This window comes from Antedon mediterranea, chromosome 2 (genome assembly GCF_964355755.1).
Source record: "Antedon mediterranea chromosome 2, ecAntMedi1.1, whole genome shotgun sequence".
Lineage (NCBI taxonomy): Eukaryota > Metazoa > Echinodermata > Crinoidea > Comatulida > Antedonidae > Antedon > Antedon mediterranea.
The window spans coordinates 13,846,216-13,861,725 of record NC_092671.1 but is presented as its reverse complement, the minus strand read 5'-3'; the positions used below and the strand labels follow the sequence as shown (position 1 = coordinate 13,861,725).

Below are 15,510 nucleotides of genomic sequence, written 5' to 3'. Positions count from 1 at the left end.
TAATAGAGCTTAAAGCACTTATTTCGTGTGAACATAAAGGCATTTTAAATGACAATTGGGATCTGTCGATCTGTCTGTCAACCGAATGGTTCTTTATACTAATGTTTAATCAGTGAAAAGGCAGTATATATAACAGTTAGTTTCAGTGACCATATTACAACAGCAGAACACACTTAGTATTCTTGTTTCTTTTCTAAGGTAAAGGTAAGCATTTTGTTTAAACATTTCATAGCATTATCAGACTGTATTGGTTAGCTATCAATTTCCCGTAGTGAAAAAAACCTCAGAATTATTAGTATTGATCTTTAAATATTGAATCATTGGAAACTGGTACTAGTTTAGTAGGCCTATATAGTTAATTACCCCCTTCAGGTAAAATAGGTGGTGGGGGCTTAGATGCGGACATGAATGCTGTCAGTTATTGGTGAATGATGAATCAGTTTACAGAAGATAGGGCCGCAGCCAGAATGAGGCAGACGAGACGCTCGCCTCGCCTGAAATGTTAAATTTTCACCACCCACCCCAACTCTCCAGCACAGATCGTCATATTTAATATATATAATTATATTTAAAGCATCTTTGCCTCATCTGCTTTTAACCTCTTGCTACGGCCTTAGAATACCTGTTATTATATGAGGAGGGTGGTCTTCTGCACGCCCCTCTATATAAACTTGTCATTTATAACATTTTAGAGACTTATAAGGAAACGTATCTCTCAAACGTAATTTTTACTTTGTATAGCAAAGAAGGTATTTGTATCGTATTTGAAGTAAATTCAATATGAAATTTCTAAAGAGACCTGCACTTGATTTATTTAGTTCGGGTTTCTTTATACAATCACAATGCGTTTCCTTTCATCTTGTTTTGTTTATTCTGCGGTTCAGTAACTTATAAAGAAGAATTTGCACTTATTGGTTCGTGAGTTTAGAAGTCCCAATTATTAAATTACAATACATTTATACAACATTGCCTTACATACACACACGATAGTTTCGGTCGTTTCACCCTTTTATGAATATCAAATCAACCAGGTCGTGATGAATTTACTAAATTCCTTATTAATTGATGCTTACGGAAAAGAATGCCGCCCCCACCCCCCACACATTGAACCAATGCATTCATTGTACCTTGTCAATTCTTAAAGTAAAATTTAGTGCCAAAAGGGGGGAATTTTAGTATGCTATTTAATATTAGATTTTAAAAACTTATGGCACATTACTCTAAATTTTATTTCATTATTTTTTCGATCTATTTCAGTATACATAGGCTATACATAACAAAAACAAACTGGGGAGACGAGGGTCAGCCTAAGTGAACTTAATCACTGTAGCTGAGCCGGTTGACCCAACCCCAAAGTCAGTTTACACATAAAAGACATTAAAGACAAATAAAAATGAATGTGAACATTTCTAATGAAGGCTGATGGGGTTTCTGGGACTGCAGCATCTGTCAATAATCATAATCAGCAACCACTCAATTGTAAACATTGCTTGAAATAAAATCTATATACTGTTTTATAAATTAACTGTAGCTCTCCAAATGTGTAATGTCATTTGGAGGTTATTTCATATTTAGGTTCGACCACCTGCAAAGGTCTTTGGTTATAGTTGGAATTATCGTGGAATTATTAGTATAACTAATACTATACCTGAAGAAAATATTATACTATTTCTAAGGTCTAAAACATTATGAATTGTGATCTAGTCCAGCAAAATATTTTCAAACCACATACAGTATGATACCAATGACATACTTAAAGTTACCGAATGTTATCGTTGGACTATTCTGACAAACAATATCATCATTTGATGTATAAAAAAACATTTAACATATAATATATTTAATACTAGGCCTAAACTTACTTACGAAAGTTTTATTTTTCAGATTACAGATTTACAGGAAACAAATGAAGCGCATAGTGTGTTGCATCATTTTTTCTCTTCTTGTAAATGTTACGTCTTCACAATGTAGGTTTATGTACTATACAATGAAATGTCGTTTCGGCTACACAAATAAGTATAACATTGGCCTTACCGTAACACAACTCATGATCTCAATTCATGACAAGGGGATGCGCCTATATGTTCGTTTATATGAGAGAAATAAGAGAGAGATTTAACAGATTAATAATCAGTTGGTTAAACAAACTGTGGACTGTTTGTTTTTAACACTGTAGAAATCTTTTGTTGATGTCCATTTAGTTGAAGGGTACTCAATATATACTAATAAGTATACATTCTTATTTCCTAGCCAGCAGTCCGTGTGCCAGTTCTCCATGTCTCAATGGTGGTGCTTGTAATGATTTTGGTACATCTTACACATGCACATGTACAAGTACCTATACTGGAACCAGATGTGAAACTCGTAAGTTTCTATGATAGGCCTGCTTGAGAAAATGTTTAAGTGGCTGTTAATTGTAGGCTACTGCTCCGTGCTAGATGCTGCTAAGAATCCTGACAAAAATTGTTTAAATACAGTAAAACTCCTATTAAGGGGACACCTTCGACAAATTGTCCCCTTAATAGGCGTCCTTGAATAAATAAATAATAATAAAATAAATAGTATCCCCTGAATAGAGGTTTTCCTATTCAAGGGACACCACGAAAACTCCAAATTTTCCCCTTAATACACCGGGAAAAAGCAAAAAAGCAAATATACAACAATTAACACTAATTGATAATCTGGACTCAATGAATTGAAACCTTTGCCGCCAACGTTTCACCAATGAAAACAATTTTTTTTTGTAATAATAACGATAAAACAGGCTTATTAGTATTTAATATTTGTTCGAAATTCATAGTATTGAGCAGGCTTATTGATTTTATATATTTGTTATTTTTTCAAATTTGCATGTTTGACTAGTGAATACAAACATTTATAAGAATGATTTAGATATAGAAAACAATATTTAAAAAGAAAAATATTTGGGGATGATGATTGCAAAAAGTTTTTTTTCTTAGAGGGCGTCAACAAATTCGAGTGTGTGATTTGTGAAAGCAAATAATACTCTTGCTCTAGTATAATAAGGTGATACAGTATATATTCTTTGGCCTAGGCTAGTACTAGTAGTAGCAAGTAGGCCTAGGGCTATCTAGGAGAAGAGTTGTTATAGGCCTATTATAACTTATAAACTTATCTACTAGGAGTAGAGAGCCTAGAATAGTAATATTCCATCAGCAATATTAATATAATTAATGTAGATCCAAATTAATACACACAAGTGTCACTTTAATCTATTCCTAACTAATAATTTTGCTTTTAAAAAATGTTTCTTTCAGAAATCTGTTCCTTACCAATGGCCAGTGGAGACCAGATTACATGTGTAGGTGCCATTGCTGAATTAAGATATTACTACAACAGCACATCTTCAAATTGTGAAGCATTTGCTTATTATTGTAATGGAAATGTGAACAACTTTGCTGACTTGGCTTCATGTCAAGCTGCTTGCGAAGGTACTGTAAATATTAAATATTAATTTCACCATGATGTAGAAGTGTTTAGTTTACATTAAGCCCATTGCTGTAATGTTCAAATGCTGGGACGATAACAGCACATTACTATGTGTATTATTAATTATGTCAACCCATCTTTTTAGTGAAGCCAAGGCAGCGTTGCCAGCGATAAAATTTAAATTATGCCGTAGCCTGTCTCAAATAATGCCAGATTGGGAAAAATAATGCCAAATCCTCAAAATGTGGCCCTAATTAGCGCCACCAACGGTTGCATGTCTAAAAAACGTCTGTAAAACCCCAACTGACACAAAATAGGGCCTAAAATTGTATCCCCTGTCGTTTTGTGTGTATGGATGAATATAATATAATTTCCAATATCTGGGGTGCGAAAATGGTAACTGCAATGCAAATGTCAGCCCCTACCCTGTAACCCCCCCCCCCCTCCACCCCCGGAAATAGCATACAAATCCATTAATGACTTCTAGACCCTCAGCTCCACCATGGTTGGGGCGGAGGTAAGAAAATTTTGAAAAATAGAGCTGCTCGATGGCCGGAAATGGCACTTAAATACAAATATATTCATTCGTGCCTCCAGGGACTTAGCAAACTATGGTCCAAAAATGGCACTCATAATTTAAAATAGGAAACAAAAGTATAAATTAGTGTCTCCAGGAAAAAAAATGGGGGAAATAGAGCTGCTCGATGGCCGGAAATGGCACTTAATTTCAAATAAAAATGTGTAAGAGTCTCTAGGACCTCGGCCCATTATGGTCACTGGGGCTGAGGTAAGAACTACGATGCCCGGAATTGGAACTTAATTTGAAATATGGAAAAAAATTCTTGAGGAGAAAAAATGTTTAAAATTGGAGCTGCTAAGTTACCGGAAATTGCCCTTTTAAGGGCCGCTTTTTATACTTATGAACTGAACAAACAAAACCCCTTTCATAATGTTTTAGTTCAATTGTCTCTACATCATCTGTGGGGATCCAATAACCTGCATGATCTCTGAAATAGAGAAACATAATTGATCAATCGCGGCTAGTCTCGGTTTCGTTGTGCTGCCTATCGCACACACGGTAGTTTCTGAGCAGAAGCCTGCCAGCCTATCAGAAGAGTCGATTGAGTCCGAAACGAAAGGATGGAGGAACTATTGTACGGAAAAAACTTGACAGACCTGTTTTGTACGATATGATATTGTGCAAGGTGATATGCACGCAATTGCAAGATTAAACAAAATATTATTCTTGTTCTGTGGTATATTATTTTGTTGGTTGTTTAAAAAACACAAAATTATGCCAGATTATGCTAAAAACGGCTAAATAATGCCGCGGCATTATGCCAGATGCCGTGGGCCTCCAAATAATGCCAAAAAGCATAATAATGCCAGAAATGGCAACTATGAGCCAAGGCAACCTTGGTCGGGCTGATGATCTTTTTATACTTACTCCCGTAGATGTGATATAAATTTGTGGAGGTTCTGCTAATCACAATGATGTTCCATTTAATTCATTGATAATAATTTTCTGTGCGTTTTTGTCCTATTGTACATTAAAGGGGTCATTGTGTACTATGCATGCAAAAGTTCTTGGTCGATTAGTTCCAGGGACGGTTCTCATGTCGTTTCTCTCTCGGACAAGCAAGTAAAACAACCTGACAATACAATTTCTATAGTGATAACAAATGTTTTGTACATTTTTTTACGCTAACATTTGTTAACAAGCATTGTGTTTCTTTTAATATTTCAGTAAATCGCTGCTCGCCAAGCCCATGCCTTAATAATGGAATTTGTGCTGCCTCTGGTTCTTCATATAGTTGTAGCTGTCAGAGTTGCTTTGAAGGAAATAACTGCGAAACAGGTTTGTTTAGTTTAAAAAGAAACACTTTAAAATGTATATGAAGTATGTCATATCTTGTTTCTTCCCTACAAAATCTGAAGTATCTACTATTACAATGTTTTTAACAGAATGTTAATATTTTTCTGGGTTTTTTTCTGTTTCACAAAACAATGTTTAATTACTAAAAAGGTCCCAATTAACCCATAAATCTGCAATTTTTTCTGTATATTTAGAACATCATGTATTGTAATTAAGATAAGGAGGTTTTTCAGGTGGCTGGTGAAAGAAATTAAATCACTCTACTTCTAAAGAATATAATTTGACTATTATACCCAGTTATAGTATTTAGGGTAAATTCATAATTTCTTTTTTTCATTTTTGGGCGCTAAATATTGGAAATCTTTACATATTGAGACCACCTCTGTTTCCATTTTATTATCATAAATTGTTATGATTAATGGTGGCTATTTTTTTATTTATATTAAAAATTGTAAGTAGTGTTAAGGAAGATTAGTCTATATCTTAGCTTTTATTATACTGTAAACTGTGTAAACACCTACATGTGTTTACAAGAAAGATTATTTTTTTAGCTGTCCTAGAAGAATATAATTATTATATCATCTAGCAAGTTTTACTTAAGATTATTGGTATTATAAATGCTTGTAGTAATCACATTTGTGTCCTGTACAACTTAAATTAATCTAAACAGAAATAAATTTACTTATTTCCTCTATAATTTAAACTACAAAACTTGATTCTGCTTAACGCCGGTTCATACTGAAATTCTCTCTGGAACCTGCTCTTGTTAAAATTGATTTGAAAATTATTGTTAGCAACTGTAATTTTTTTGTATAATATGAAACTATAACAATGCACCAATAAAAGCTGTATATTCATATATATCCCAACAAAAATACAATATAAATAAATGTATCAAGAGAAAGTAAAACATATTTACCGGTTGATATTTCAGTATTAAATGCTTGTAATAATAACATTTGTCAAAATGGAGCTGGTTGTGTCCAGGTTTCTGGTTCCTGTACTGCTTACACGTGTAGCTGTCCAAATTGCTACACTGGACAGTTCTGTGAAACATGTAAGTTAAAGACACTTTACCTGCAATTTTGTAAAAATGCATTATACTACTTCAGAAAGCTTTAAACCAGGTCATTCCTTGTATTAAATGTATGTTTCTATATATAAATTTACGTAAGGGCAAAATTCGGTAAATCGCGCCTTACTTCTAGAATTTTTACTCGATGGTATATAAAGTTGGTTCGTACTTTCGGTACTGATTTTAACCACCTGATGTAACCCTGTTTACTAATTAAATTAAGTTAGATAATTAGTTATTGACGATTAAAACGAATTTAGGTTCAACGATTTGTCCCAAATAGGGGTGTTTTCCGATCGTGGTATACACTGTCTAATGGATGTCCATCTTGAAAAATACCCGCCACAAAAATGCGAGGAGGCTTCGCATTTTCCTATCTCCTCCTACGATAATTGTTTTTAATAGCTGAAAACCGGTTGAACAGCTAGAGTACACCATCATAATGTTGAAGACAGGCCGATTTTCTTTAAAAAATACTATGTTGATAGATTTAATATACGATTATACAAATGTATTGATTTGCGATGAGTGGAACATCCCAATATCTCAGTCTGCCAGAGTTTGGTTTAACACAAGCAGTGGCGTAACAGGCGGGGGGGGGGGGGGGTGAGGCAGGGGGGGCGAAATACTCCCCTGGCGGATTTTACCGGGTTGAGAAGCGTTCGATCGGGCTGGGTAACAAGTCAAAAAAATAAAATAAAATACAAAGAATGAAAAAGAAAGAAAATATAACATAAGAATAAAATATACGATATATGATATGGCTTCAAATGAGTCACAGTAGTGTACAGTATGATATTCAAGTAAGATGATATGAAATACACAAAATCCTGACTGACAACTCGTGGGAAGACGCACTGCTTATCAGTACATTAACATGCGGTCAGTTGACTGTGGTTTTTGGCGTCTTTTAAGCCGCCATCGCGGGCATCTCATACACAATTGTGACGCTGTGCTGTGCGTGTGAGGCCACCTTAAAAAAATACACTCCTACTAATCGTATGTAACGCTCTAGCGATCAGCAAAACGAACGTACTTTCGTGGCTGGCTGTCGCTCCAATACTCAATCTTTCACAGGCCCGTAACCAGGGGGGATCGGGGGGATCGTACCCCCGCTGAACAGCGAGTTCCGCTTGTCCTCCCACTTTTTTTTTGCTGGGCATACTAACACAACACTACGATTGTTTACTACAGGCCTAGTCAAGCCTTAATAAATTTAATTAATATAAATCGACATAAGAATATAAAGTATATTTTAACTAAAATATAAAAACCTAACACTAAATTTACAAGATAAATTCTATTTGATAACTGCTGAACATCGTGGTTCTGGAGCTAGCCGTACACAGAGCATAGTTGTTTGCTTGACATAAAAGGGTATTCCCCTAACACAGGTATCTGCGTGCGTGTGACGTGCCCAGTCAGCTGCGCTGCTAGAGAGAAAGGATGCAGCTCACGCAAGTGCAAGATGCAATGGTTGAGTGAATTCAGGGATCATCTTAATTCCATGGTTTGTTACCTAAACACCACATGATGGTGAATATGCCTGTTAAAGTCTCAATGATACGATCCCTTAATGTACCATGTTGTTGCTAGGAGGCTTAAAGGGAGCAGGGATCTAGCCTAGTTTCGGTCGGCAAGAGAATGCCGTCCTCTGACAATTTAAGGTCGGCAATAAGGTCGGCAATTGAAATTCGTGGGCTGGAAATTACACCAAATTATATAGTTCATAAACAAAAGAGATTAGCCGGAAATGCGATTTGCGGCCATACATAGGCCTATAGAGAAAAAAAAAATTCGAGGGTATGGTTCCACTAAACAACTTAACGATCCACCCCGCCGTCAAACCTGGTTACGGCCCTGTTTCAGTCTTCTAACCGGAAAAATTACTACCTTTGCCAGGTGCGGATCCAATGTTAGATTGGGTTTTCACATGTTCAAATGTTATGTCACCTGTGTTTTTAACGGTGGAAAATGTACGATCATTTTGCTGATTGCTGTGCAATAAATGAGAGTGTTATTTCCAGGCCAACTACTACTAGTTGGCGAGGCGCCATTTATCATGAATTTTATGTGCAAGAGTACCATTTCCGACGATCTAGGGGTGTCATTTACCAAAATTCGCTTCGCCACAGCCCCCACAATGGGGGGGGGGGGGGGGGCTGTGGCTCAAATACTTGGTGTCTGCAAGGGATCAGCCCCTCTTTGCCCCCCCCCCCCCTGACAAGACCCCCTTGTTACGCGGCTGAACACAAGTAGGTAAATTTATGAGACCTTGGTTTAACACATACGGTAGGTAAATATATGGGCCCTTTGAGAATAAACTTGCAATACTTTGACAATACTGTAAATACCTATAAAATAAAATAAAATAAACTATTTTTGGTCCTCATTTGAATCGAAAATTTCTTACTGTGAATGTTCGTACTGTTAGATGTAATATAAAAATATATACAAATAAACTTTATTACTGAGATTGTGGATAGGCTCTACTGTTAGATATATAAACACATTATTATATACAAATAAACTTTATACTGGCAGTTCCTTCTCAACGTTTGTATTAATTAATAATTACCAAAAATATAAACGTCGTAGTGGTGTATCGTGACATGTACTTTAATATTTCAATCGATTATGACAGTGACAGTTTTAACAAAGTATTAAATTGCAAATGTTTTACTGTATTTAGAGGTATATTATTTATAGGCCTATAAAACATGAAAAAAATATTTCGTTACTGAGTGGATAAAGAATATATTTAAAAATTGTTCCTCTTTGTACCTATCCGCTTTCCCATCCCTCAACCCTAATGTTACATACAAAACACAAATTGGGTTTCTTTACATGAGTCCAAATCAAAAATTTGGACTCATTTTGTGATAAGTTTCTCCTTCGGAAGTAATTCCCAGGGTGCTAATTTTAGTTGACTACATAAATCATCGTGTCTATTTATTCGGGTTTTTTTTTCGACAATGTATTATAGTCCTGCGGTACGTACATTGGAAATCGCCAGTTTTGTTACGCTGAAATTACTGTGTATTCGAGAACCATCTGTGGGCACGATCTAGATGGTACGCGAGCGAAGCGAGCGTACCATCTAGTTATGGTAAATTATGATAAAAAGAGAAAAACAACCTAAGTAGTAGTACATTGAATGTATACTGTCTTCCTATCTGGTAAACAGTGGTATTGTACGAATATTGTACGCTAGCTAATAGGTCTAGCCTGGCATTGTCTGAAATAATTGTTTGTCTTTTTTGGCAGAATATTGTAACGAAATTGCGCTCTGGGTTTCGTCCCCTGCGGGGAAGACTGCGGTTACTGTTAATGTTATACACTCGAACAAAAGAGATAAATCAATGACAATTACAACTTTTTGAGTGGCCTCCTTTATTCTTTCTTTGATTCCAAATTATAAGTAACAACCAATAATTATGAATTAGGATTAGTGTTAATCTTACGCCGTGGACTTACCCGTGCAGCGTAACCACCAATATCAGCGTAACCACCAACAACGTAACCACCAACAACGCCGTATCCACCAATAACCGCGTAACCACCAACAACAACGTAACCACCAACAACTGTATCACAACCAGTAGGCGTAACCATTGGCTAAACTGTATCTCAAACAGTAGGTGTAACCACTGGCTAAACAGTATAATAATAATAATAATAGTTCATTCTTATATAGCGCATATAAGCAAGCTCTCAATGCGCTGAACATTATTACCCCAGTCATTTCCTGATCAAACACTTATAGAAACATACTCCCATATATGCAGCTAGTAATCAGCGCAAAGTTTTGTCTTGATCTAACAGGGTTCCCAATGGGTAGTAACAAAGTGCGAGGCAGCGAGGCACGCGAGGCAGGGAAGGCATGCGAGGCAAGTCAGAAATTTATGCGAGGCATCGTTTTACCATCATCAAAAAATGCGAGGCATCATTTTATCATTTCTCAAAATTGCAAGGCAGGAAATCACCGAAATTGAAGTAGCCTAGGCCTAGGCCCGCTAGGCTAGTTTCCTTTTGCACCTGCCTTGTATTTTAACCAACTTTATCCTGAATACCACAGCTTAGAATTAGTAGGCCTACTTTAATGAAGAAAAATCACATAAAAGTAACAATAAATCCATTAAATTGGTGATTTTACAGACGTTGTTTTTCTCGCATTTCGCACACTCAATGTTCAATATTTTGGTTTCTATGGAACGCCAAAAGAGCAAAATTAATTAGAGGGCTAAAAACTCTGTGGAATCCATTTATATTTAACGCATTATTTGGTGAAAATCAAGTACAATTTCAATAGATTTTGTCACTGTCAGTAAAGAAAAATGTTACTGTTCACCGGGGTGTGTAGAAAGCGACGACCTCGAATTGGACGACCCCAACGACCCGGGCGACCTCGAATTGGACGACCTAGAATTGGACGACCCATTACACGAAACCGACGACCCCTATAATAGCCTAGCCTAGCCTAGGCCTAAGTATGGTATAACATCCCGAAGCCGAACATAACCAAAGATCTTTAAACCATACCTTATATAATACTCGCAATTCAAGCAAGCAATTGATTGAAAAAATACAGAAATATCGCCATTTGATACTGAATGTGTCGACACGAACAAACGAACAGATATGGAACGCCAAGAGTGCATCATTAAAACTGCATTCGACTCGATTAGCACACGAAATATCATAAACATGGCAAACCAGGCCCCTTTTTCAGCGGCAGGTAAGGTTTGACCATGGAGGTATATTTTACCTCCATGGTTTGACCAGCTCCATGGTTTGGTAAAAATATTTTTATACCTCCATGGTTTGACCGTATACAATGCATGTGTGAAATGTAAAGCTTTCTTATGGCCCTCCCCATGCAGGATTAGGCCAAGTTGAGCCGCCGACAAGTTGAGGCGCCGCCAGAAAAACGTTATTTTCTATGAAACGCCAAATGCTTACTTTCGCCGGTGCTCGTTTCTATTTAATAGAAGTTCTATTTATATTAATTATTAGATATAACGATGTATATTCCAAAGTTTATATATCACGGTTTTTAGTATATATTATTAAATAATATAATTAAAGAGAAATAATTATGAATATCTGACTTGTATATTCCAAAATATAAGGCCTAAAACAAAATGATCGTTTTTAGCCAAAAATGACGTAAACATGTTGCCCCCTCAGGCGGCAGTTGAAGTAAAATAATTGCATAAAATCACCGTTTTTTTGTAAAATATTTTGTGTATTAACATTGTAAAATTCAATAAAATATGATAATAAAAGATAGTAAATAAAAAATAATTATTATTTAACCTCATTCGAAGAATATCAATACTCTATTAGTCCTGAGAGACAACGTGATTTTACGTGTAGGCATACACGCGAGAAAATATTATGGAGTGCACTGCATTTTTACCTTGAAAGATTAAAAACAATTAAATTATTAAATATGACTACTTTCCTTTGCTGTTTCAAACCAACAAAATTGTAGTATGTAATTATTATTTATTTTCATGACACAATAAACCTAAAGACCATGAACTTATGTAGGGCCTACTAGGACACCACTCTATCACTACGCGAAATGTCGTAAAAGACGCACTGGCCATTTCATAGAAATTACCGGCGGCTCAACTTGTCGGCGGCCCAACCGGTCATATCCCCCAATGCACATGTTACGCTGCTTGGTAGGCCTATAGTGTTCGTTATAAGAAGACGAGATGTAATTATACGTCCATGGTTTAACCATGTATTGTATAATATTTATTTCTTTTTAATTTATTTTTAATATGTCGAATGCAGTTTTAATGATGCACTCTTGGCGTTCCATATCTTTTCGTGGATCAACTGCCGTTTTGGCTCCGGAGTTTTTTTTAGGGTTATTCCATTATTAAAGTGGGGGTGTGTGGTTATGAATATTGTGTGCAGGTACGTCAATAGAAATGACATTGAGAGCCCTCTTCTGTCAGTTGACTGGTTCCCGGTCTACCGCCTTGTAATTGACTTAATCATGATCGAATTCCAATAACTTAAGAATATACAAAATGTTTACATAATTATATAACAATGTAGACCTATCTAATAATGTTTTTACTTTTTTGCAGATAAAGGAGGATCATCAATAAAATAAAATGATAAAAATTCCAGGCATTTAATATACGGTTTACTGATAAAATATAATGTACCAATGAAATAAACCTGGTGTTCTGAAACATATTTTAATAACTTTTGCCGGCCTAGCGCCTTTGTGTATCTAAATCTATCTAAATAATTAAGTTAGTACAGTATTAACAAATAAAGGGTTAGGGTTATGTATAATAAAATGATAGAAATGAGGCATTATCTAATAATGTTTTTATTTATTTTTTTTTCAGATTTTTATAGTTTTAAAATTCAAGTACCGTTTTTATAGCGTTATGTATCCTGTAAATGCTAACCTAAATACGTTATCTGAATGTTTCTTTTTACGTTATAGAAATGTAATAAAATAACGGTTATTAGTGAACCTAAACATTAACCAAACACTAACGTTAGAAAACCACTATGTGATTGCTGGACTGCCACAATAGAACAATAGACCTAGGTATGTTAAACAAAGAAATCACGTCAAAGCAGGGTGGAGACGGAATTTTAAGACAAAGGCGTTCTATACAAATGCAAATCTGGTGGTGGAATACAACATGATCAATGCTGACAGAAATTCACGTAAACTCTGCAGTAAAAAAAATGTAGAAACATTATTTGCGTATTAAATCACTATATAAAATGTTCAGCTTGTTTAATTAATATACTGTACAATAATAACCGTACTATGATTTTCTTTTTTAACCTGTTTTGAACGTCTCTTTTATCTACTACAAGGAATAATTTCGCCAGTGTGGCATAGCAAAAAGCTATACAAAACAACCTTATTGCTACACATTTCGAAAATTGTGTAGCAAAAATACAATACAAAACTATGTTTCTCGACTAAATCAGTTTGATTAGCAATTTTGCTAAAATTTTGAAATGAAATTGTTCACTGTACTACAGACTCCCACTTGTAATTTTAATGCTAGTCGATATATGATTTCTATACTGTACTTACTGTTTATTACAGCTCATACATAGTTGCTATTCTCTTGAGGCTCAAGACGACCAAATAGACAGTTTGATATCCAAGTACAACTTGTAACTAGAATTTAATTCGTCACTTTGACGAATTATAGGTGATCATTTTTATCATTTTATTGACATTCATATTTTTTAAACATGCACCTACGTTAACATACAATCGGAAAATGTTGATGTATGCCATCCTATTATACGCTTATAGTGCTGAGTTGTGCCTATTATATGCCATATACAATATGTACAGTATATACTGTACTGTGTATATCTATATACAGTGTAGCATAGGTGAAATTACGGGACCCACATCATGTTCAAATTTTTTGGTATGATGACGTTGTCAAAATAAACTTGAAGATAACAATATCGAAAGATAATGAATTGAGTAATAAAATATAACAATTGGAAGAAAATTTGGCACGTAGAAGGGCGGTGCGCGCTATTTAAAAATTGTATAACTTTTACGAAAGCGATGAAAAAAATACTTTTTAACTTCAACTGGCCATACGGTAACGTCACAACATCCGATAGGCTTAATTTTTATATGAATTAATATAAGCTTCGCTTGACGACGTTACATAAATGTAAAAATGTTAACATAGTTCACAAAATGTTATGTTTGCAAGTTTCAGAGAAAAGCGTTGCACAAAAATCATACAGAAAGAAAGAAGAGAAATAAAAAGTTGATGTTGATGATGATTTCGTACAATCACAAGAGGTTATCAGCAACTTCGTTGCGGATAACCAATAAAGATTTGATACAATAACAATAGGTGATCATTTTTATTCTAAATGATCACCTAATTATGAATATTAAATTCCTGCTTCCAGACGACGTCACACTTGGGTTTAATCAGACCTTAAAAAACCTAGTATTCGATTTTCTTTACCAAAATGATTATATATTGTACCGTTACTACTGTATTATTCCAACACGTAATTGCTATTCTCTCTCTCTCTTTTATTTCTAGGCGTTTTTTTAAAGATAAATCAGTCCTTAAAAACCTAGCTATTTTGGTTTGAAATAATCATAACCTATTGTACCGTTATGTTGATTTGTTAAACAGTACAGTACATAAAATTTCATTAAATTCAATCTTCAATTTGAATGAAAAAGCTAAACGGTAGTGTTTCAAATTTTGAGTTTAAAAAAAAATGGTTGGGAAGAATAAATATTAATAAAATATATGTAATCAGGTGAAGAAACAAAAACCGCTGTAGCATAGTTTTACTTTTTTTTTATCGCTGCACAAAGGTGTCTCATTGAAGCTTACAATATTACATAATAAAGCATATTATAACAATATCACTCATGCCGACATGGAGCTATGTATACAAACTAAAATATGGCACATGTATATAAACCAAGATCAGTTGTCTTCAAATCACTCATTTTTCGAAAAATGTTCAACTATATTATACAACTCCGATATTTTACTGCGTTCTCGATTTGATTTTACTGCGATTTAAACCAAGGACCATGCTGCCGAAGATAGGACCACATTTGTTTAATGGATTTGATGACTATCTGGACTTTTTCCAACGAAGGGGTTTTTATCCAACTGCCAAGGATTGCTCGTACTGTAATGTACCAATGTACATGTCTACTCGTAACCGTAAGTGTTCTCATCATTAATTATTATAATTACATTTAAAAAGCGTAATTTAAATATTTATAACCTGTACCATTATATGTATACTTATGTCTTTATTATAACCTGCATTTTATGTGCAATTATTTAGTAATTTTATGTACCATTTATTCAGTTACTGTAATGTAAGTTAATTAATTAATTAATTGTAAGTAAATAATGATGTAATTTAATAAAAAATATTTATATTATTGAAATGAATTTCTAAATAAAAATACATTGTCAATTTAATTTTGTTGTTGTTATGTTTGGTTTATTTTTTGCTATCCTATGTATTATGATAATTTTGCTATTCTATGTATTAGAATATTTATATATAACAGCATATCAAAATCTTTTAA

At 34.6% G+C, this 15,510-nt stretch overlaps 1 protein-coding gene across 1 annotated transcript in view; it reads right to left on the bottom strand.

Annotated features, from left to right (window-relative positions):
* Nucleotides 1–15,510, bottom strand: part of LOC140040484 (small ribosomal subunit protein eS26) — a 375,295-nt gene that overhangs the window by 172,004 nt on the left and 187,781 nt on the right. The window lies entirely within an intron of this gene.